This window comes from Sinocyclocheilus anshuiensis, unplaced genomic scaffold (assembly GCF_001515605.1).
Source record: "Sinocyclocheilus anshuiensis isolate Anshui unplaced genomic scaffold, SAMN03320099.WGS_v1.1 scaffold521, whole genome shotgun sequence".
NCBI lineage: Eukaryota > Metazoa > Chordata > Actinopteri > Cypriniformes > Cyprinidae > Sinocyclocheilus > Sinocyclocheilus anshuiensis.
The window spans coordinates 839,045-845,551 of record NW_015540882.1 but is presented as its reverse complement, the minus strand read 5'-3'; the positions used below and the strand labels follow the sequence as shown (position 1 = coordinate 845,551).

Sequence of the window (6,507 nt, the reverse complement as noted above, 5' to 3'; positions counted from 1 at the left end):
TGTTCTGGAACAGTGTTGTAAATACAACTTAACCACTGATTTCTAGTCGTGTCCTCTTTTGGAAGACCAAACAAAGTAGTTTTGCTTTCACAACGAAACACACAGTGTCTTCACGACATGGCGGCGGCAACAACACTACTACAGCGAGAATCAAAGTTACGCCTTCTTTCTTTGCGTGAACATTTGGGCGGCGTTATGCAAATCTTCCCACACAGTGACGTAGACATGTGGGGGCGCGTTTAAACGAGGCATTTTAGGAGGGCGTGGACGAGTCTTAACTTTTATAAAGAATATCTCTTTGGGTTTGAGACTTTAGTCTTTGCAACTTTAGGGGTCTTATCTATTCACGAACAGCTTGTAACACTCCAAAGAGAAAGGAAAACTTGAAATCGTAATATATGACCCCTTTAAAACTATATGAGTTTTCAGAGTATGGAAAAGAGCAGCATGAACATAACAAGAAAATATCTCCTTTTGTTAAAGGAAAGAAAGTCATACAGGTTTGACAGAATTTTTATTTTTGCGTGAACTATATCTTAGATTAAGTCAGATATTTTCTCTTTAGTTTGATCAAATTGTGTAGAAACACACAAATAACTTTCAAACACATTGTATTATGTTGCTGATTTTGACAGCGTGATGGATATTAAAGTTAAACTCATGTTTTCAGAATGTTATCTGCGATCCTTTTTCATCAGAAATGGTATTTTGTGAAAATGAACATGCATATGTGAATGAAGGCTGGGAATTGATTCTATTGTCCCAAAGACAATAGAATTTGGAGCAGGTATGCGTCACACTTCTGCACTGCGTTATTAGCAGATTTTATTTGAAATGTTTTACCTGCACATCTCAACCGCAGCGATATCCCCAAGAGTTCCAGCTCATTTGAAATACTCTTGTTCAATTTTGAGAGTAAAATTGAGACCCTTGAGTCTGAGAGGTTTATCTGTATACACAGAGCCACTGGCCTGCATTTTAAAGCGGAGCTGGATTGTTTTTGACGTTCTAGAAATGATGATGACTCAGTCCTTTCTTCAATGAGCTTCTGCAACTTCAGAGCAGACTAGAGCTGCACATTACATTCAAACAACCACACAGGAACCTCAGCTCAACGGTTCTTTTCTTTTCTTTTTTCTTTTGTTTTCTTCTTTTTTGTTTTCTTTTGTTTTCTTTTTTCTTGCATCACCTCTTGTCTCTTCTCTTGTCTCCTCTTGTCTTTTTGTCTCATCTCATTTAATCTCATTTAGTCTCATCTTTTTTGTATCATGTGATCTCGTCTTGTTTTGTTTCCTTTCTTTTCTCATCTCATTGCATCTCATTTTATCTTGTCACGTGTCGTCTAATTTTTTCTTATCTTATTGCATTTAATGTTGTCTTGTTTTGTTTGGTCTTGCCATATCGATTTGTCTCTTTTTTTTTTTCCTCTCTCGTCTCATCTCATTTTATCTCCTGTTACCTGGTCTTGTCTCGTTTGTGTATTCTCTTTTATTTTGCCTATTTTGTTTTGTCTTGTTTGGTCTTGTGTCATATTGTCTTGTCTCTTCTCTTCTGTTTTCCTCTCTAGTCTCATCTCACTGCATCTCATTTTGTCTCGTCTCGTGTCTTCTTGTCTCGTCTCATTTTTGTCTCTTATTGGGTCTCATCTTATTGAATTTCATTTAGTCTTGTCTCGTCTCATGTTGTTTGGTCTCTTTTTGTCTGTTTTCCTCTCGCACCTCATATCATTTGGTCTCATCTTTTGGGGGAAGTCGTGGCCTAATGGTTAGAGAGTCGGACTCGTAACCCAAAGGTTGCGGGTTCGAGTCTCGTACCGGCAGGGATTGTAGGTGGGGGGAGTGAATGTACAGCGCTCTCTCCCACCTTCAATACCACGACTGAGGTGCCCTTGAGCAAGGCACCGAACCCCCAACTGCTCCCCGGGCGCCGCAGCAAAAAAAAAAAAAGGCTGCCCACTGCTCCGGGTGTGTGTTCACGGTGTGTGTGTGTTCACTGCTGTGTGTGTGCACTTTGGATGGGATAAATGCAGAGCACTAATTCCGAGTATGGGTCGCCATACTTGGCCACATGTCACGTCACTTTCACTTTCATCTTGTGTCGCCTTGCCTCGTCTCATTTTTATCTGTTCTCTTCTTTATTTTTGTTCATCTTATTGCATTTCATGTTGTTTTGTCTCTGCTCTTTTTTCATTTTGTCTCATCTCAAATAGATTTGTCTCTTCTGTTTTTCTCTCATCTCATCTCACTGCATTTTATCTTATCTCTTGTCACCTTGTCTCATCTCATTTTTGTCTCTTTATTTCATTTTGTACTGTTTTGTGTGGTTTTGTGTCATATTGTTTTGTCTCTTCTGTTTTCCTCTCTCTTCTCATCTCATTTAGTCTCATCATGACACCTTGCCTTGTCTCGCTTTTGTCTGTTCTTTCATTTTGTCTCCTCTTATTGCATCTCTTTTTGGCTTGTCTCATCTCATCTCATCTTGCCTCATTTAGTCTCTTCTCTTTTGTTCATTTTGTCTCATCTCGTCTCATTTGTTCTTAAGTCATCCCGTCTCTTTCTGTCTATTCTCATGGCATTTAATTTTGTCTCTTTTGATTTGTCTTTTATTTTTTCTTATCTTATTACATCTCATATTGTCTGCTCGCACTTTCATCTCATCTATTTTCTTTTCTCGTTTTGTCTCATTTCATCGGTTTTGTCTTGTTTAGCCATCCTATCAGTACATTACTCTTCTCTTCTTTCATTTTGCCTCATCTCATTGCATTTCTTTTTGTTTCATCTTCACAGTGTCTTCATATCTAATTGTGTCTTTTTTATCATCTCACATTTGTTTTTCTTTTCTTTTCTTTTCTTTTCTTTTCTTTTCTTTTCTTTTCTTTTCTCTTCTTTTCTTTTCTTTTCTTTTCTTTTCTTTTCTTTTCTTTTCTTTTCTTTTTCGTCCCTTTATGAAATATATAATGACCTGCTGTGGAAAGGCAGACAGCACCAAAACCAAAAATAAAATTGACTGCTGACAGACTGTGCTTTGGAAGACTGACTCTATGCTGAATACTCAAAATCCTCTCATATACAGTGATTGGAGTGCATTTATGCACTCATCCTGTCTCTCTCTCTCTTTTTTTATTCCTTTTTTTTGCTTTTTCATCAGAAATAAAAATGAAACATCATCACTCTCATCTGTAGCATGTCAGCAGTACCGACAGACACCTTACATAAGAAAAAGCACCGAAGCGAGAGTTAATAAATGAAAACTTATAATTTTTAGGTCAATCCTCTGAGCACTTGTCTTCTAATTTGTTCTCCTTCTCCAGCAATCCTCATTTACTCTGAATTTCTCCTCAGACTGATGCATTTTCTTTTTGTTGTCCGTGTCTTTCATTCAGGGAGCTCTGCCGTTTGATGATGACAATTTAAGAAACTTGTTAGAAAAAGTGAAGCTGGGTGTGTTTCACATGCCCCATTTTATCCCACCGGACTGCCAGAACCTTCTGCGAGGAATGATCGAGGTCAACTCTGGTAATCGGTTAACGGTAAGACAGATGAGTTTCAACTGAGACGTTTTCATGGGTTTAGTTATATAGCATCAGTTTCATATATAGAAATGCTAGTTTTAATAGAATTTTTATTCTAGTGAACTAAGTAATAACCAACTGCAACAGTAGCAGTAAGTATTTTTACTATCAGCATAAAGTCTGGTCCACTATACAGTTTGCAGCTGACTGAAAAATGCCCACTTAGAGAAGAAGACGTCATTTAACTGATGCACAAAGTGATTTGCATTATGCACATTGTACGCGAACTCTTACATATGCGTATAAACCGAACCGATGTATACTTTGGGCTTTAGACAATAACAAGTCAGATAACATGCTGTGGATCTTGTTCCTTTGGTTGCAGATGTCCTCTACACGTTTTTATTTTTTATTTTTTTTTTAATATTTATGTTAGTGTTTAGCTTTTTCACAGAACAAACAGGACAACGATAACGAATAAAAGATAATTACAATAATAAAATATAAATTAAAATGTAATAACCTATGACAGAACAACAGAACACTTGAGGGACAAATGCATATAAAGGCAAATTATAATTTAACTTGTCAGGTAATGCATAAGCAGGATACAAATTCGTAAATGTTGTAAAGTCACTTAGTCCTGTGCATGTATATTAAAATAAAATGATGACATTTATTGTGCAAAATACAAAAAAAAAAAAGCATTATCCTGACTTATTGGCTGTCAAATAATACTTTAGGCACTATATTAAATACATTATCAATTAATTCAGATCACACTCCATTATTAATAACTTGTCATTAACAAGGGTCATTGGCTATGAATGCATTACATCAATTACATTGAGATAATCTAAAATTTGGCCCCATGTTTTGTCAAATACCTCAGATTTTTCATTATTGATGTACCTCAACCTCTCCAATACATACTTACAAGATCTCTACCCCACATTTCAAACTTGGGTGCAAAATCAGTTTTCCACATTCTTAAAATAACCCTCTTGGCAAATATCATACTGAATAATATGGCTTGTCTTTCATGTATATTAAACATCTTTAAATTACTAAATATCCGTTATAGCTAAAAGCGGACATGGTTTGAGATTCTTTTTGAATGCTTTAGAAAAACAATCAGATATGTTTTCCCAATATTCCTGTAATTTAGGGCACAAGTATGTGAGTTAAGGATTCCTCTGCTACTTTACACCTGTTACAGAATGGAGAAACCTTTGGAAAAATGCTGTGCAATTTTACCTTAGATAAGTATAATCTATGCAAGGTTTTAAACTGAATTAAATTATGCCTTACATTAATTGAACAAGTATGTATGTTCTCAAGGCCTTCTTCCCAACTGTCTGAATCGATCTCTAAACCTAATTCTATCTCCCAGGCCTGCTTAATTTTGGCTTCATCTACTACTTCATGTTTTAACAGAGTACTATAGAAATATGACACAGCTCCCCGATGCAAAGTATTAAACTTATGCATTTCTTCAAGTACATTGTGTTCTGTCATCACATTAAAAATTGACATCTGTTTTTTCACAAAATCTCTAACTTGTAAGTATCCAAAAAAATTAGAAATATTGATGTTAAAGGCTTTTTTTAATTGCTCAAATGAGGCAAATGTCCCGTCTATATACAGATCTTTTATTCTTTTAATGCCATTCTTCTCCCATTGTGTAAAACCTGAATCAAGTAAACCATGAGAGAAGGGATGATTCTGACATATAGGACTATCTAGGTACACGTCGGGAACCTTCAAATAGGCTTTAATCTGTTTCCATATTTTCAGCGCATTATTTATAATAAAGTGATTATCATATAAGGCCAGGTCAATTCTAATAGGACTATTAAGAAGAGCAGCAAGAGATGTCCTATTGCAAAATGCTTGCTCCATTCTAAGCCAGGACGGATCTCTATTTGTATCAGAAGGTCGCTTTTTCCACCATGCGAAAATACTTTGATTAGCTGCCCAGTAGTAATATCTGAACTGTGGCAGGCCAAACCCTCCCTCCTTTTTAGTTTTGCGTAAATGTTTCTTTGATAATCTCACATTCTTGTAATTACACAAAACATTTTACTATTGTGTCTAGCTGCTTAAAAACTTTTAAACTCTGTGGGATAAAACAAGGGAGTAACTGAAAAATTTACAAAAATCGTGGAAGTACTACCATCTTCACTAAGTTAATCCTTCCTGCCATTGACATGGGCAATGTTCTCCAGAATTCAATATTTTGTTTCAACTGATCTAACATTCGTTGCCAAGTTATCCTAAGCAGATCTTTGGGTTCTTTAGTAATTGTGACTCTAAGATATACAAATGAATTGTATGTTTTTTTTAAAAGGTGTGGATTTCAGAAATTGTGGGTCAATTTTTGTTGTAATGGGCATTAATTCACTCTTTTCCCAGTTAATTGTAAAGCCAGAGAATGTCCCAGATGTTTTAATCAAAGACAACACCGAAGGAACATACTTTTGAGGGTTAGAAATATATACTAAAATGTCATCTGCATTAGTTGTCGACCGATATTGGTTTTTTGACAGCCGATGCCGAAATCTTGGAAAGCAGGGTGGCCGATATAAAGCTGATATAATTTTATTTATTTTAATTCATGTTTAAGAAATTTGAAATCATTTGAAAATTGATTAAAAAATAAATGTGTTAAATAAACATACTTATACTTTAGATGACAAAGTATTTTTCACAAATAAATAAATATTTAATAAAAAATATAATAAAAAAGGAAGTAAACACTGTAACCAGCAGGGCACTCAGTATTCTGGGAAGTTTGTGTGCATTGGGAATCATATTTTTTCAAATAAAGCCAAGGTAACACTCATTTTACATACAGCACACAGTGGAAATGACATGAATATGGCAGTGGGCAAATGTATAAAGTGCAGAATAATTTAAAATCACGAGTTTAAAGGGGTCATATGATGCTTTTTTAAAGATCATTATTTTGTGTATTTGGTGTAACAGAATATGTT

General features: G+C 35.3%; 1 pseudogene; it reads left to right on the top strand.

The window, feature by feature from the left end:
• LOC107688575 (serine/threonine-protein kinase BRSK2-like) overlaps nucleotides 1-6,507 on the top strand; it is an 89,273-nt pseudogene that overhangs the window by 29,745 nt on the left and 53,021 nt on the right.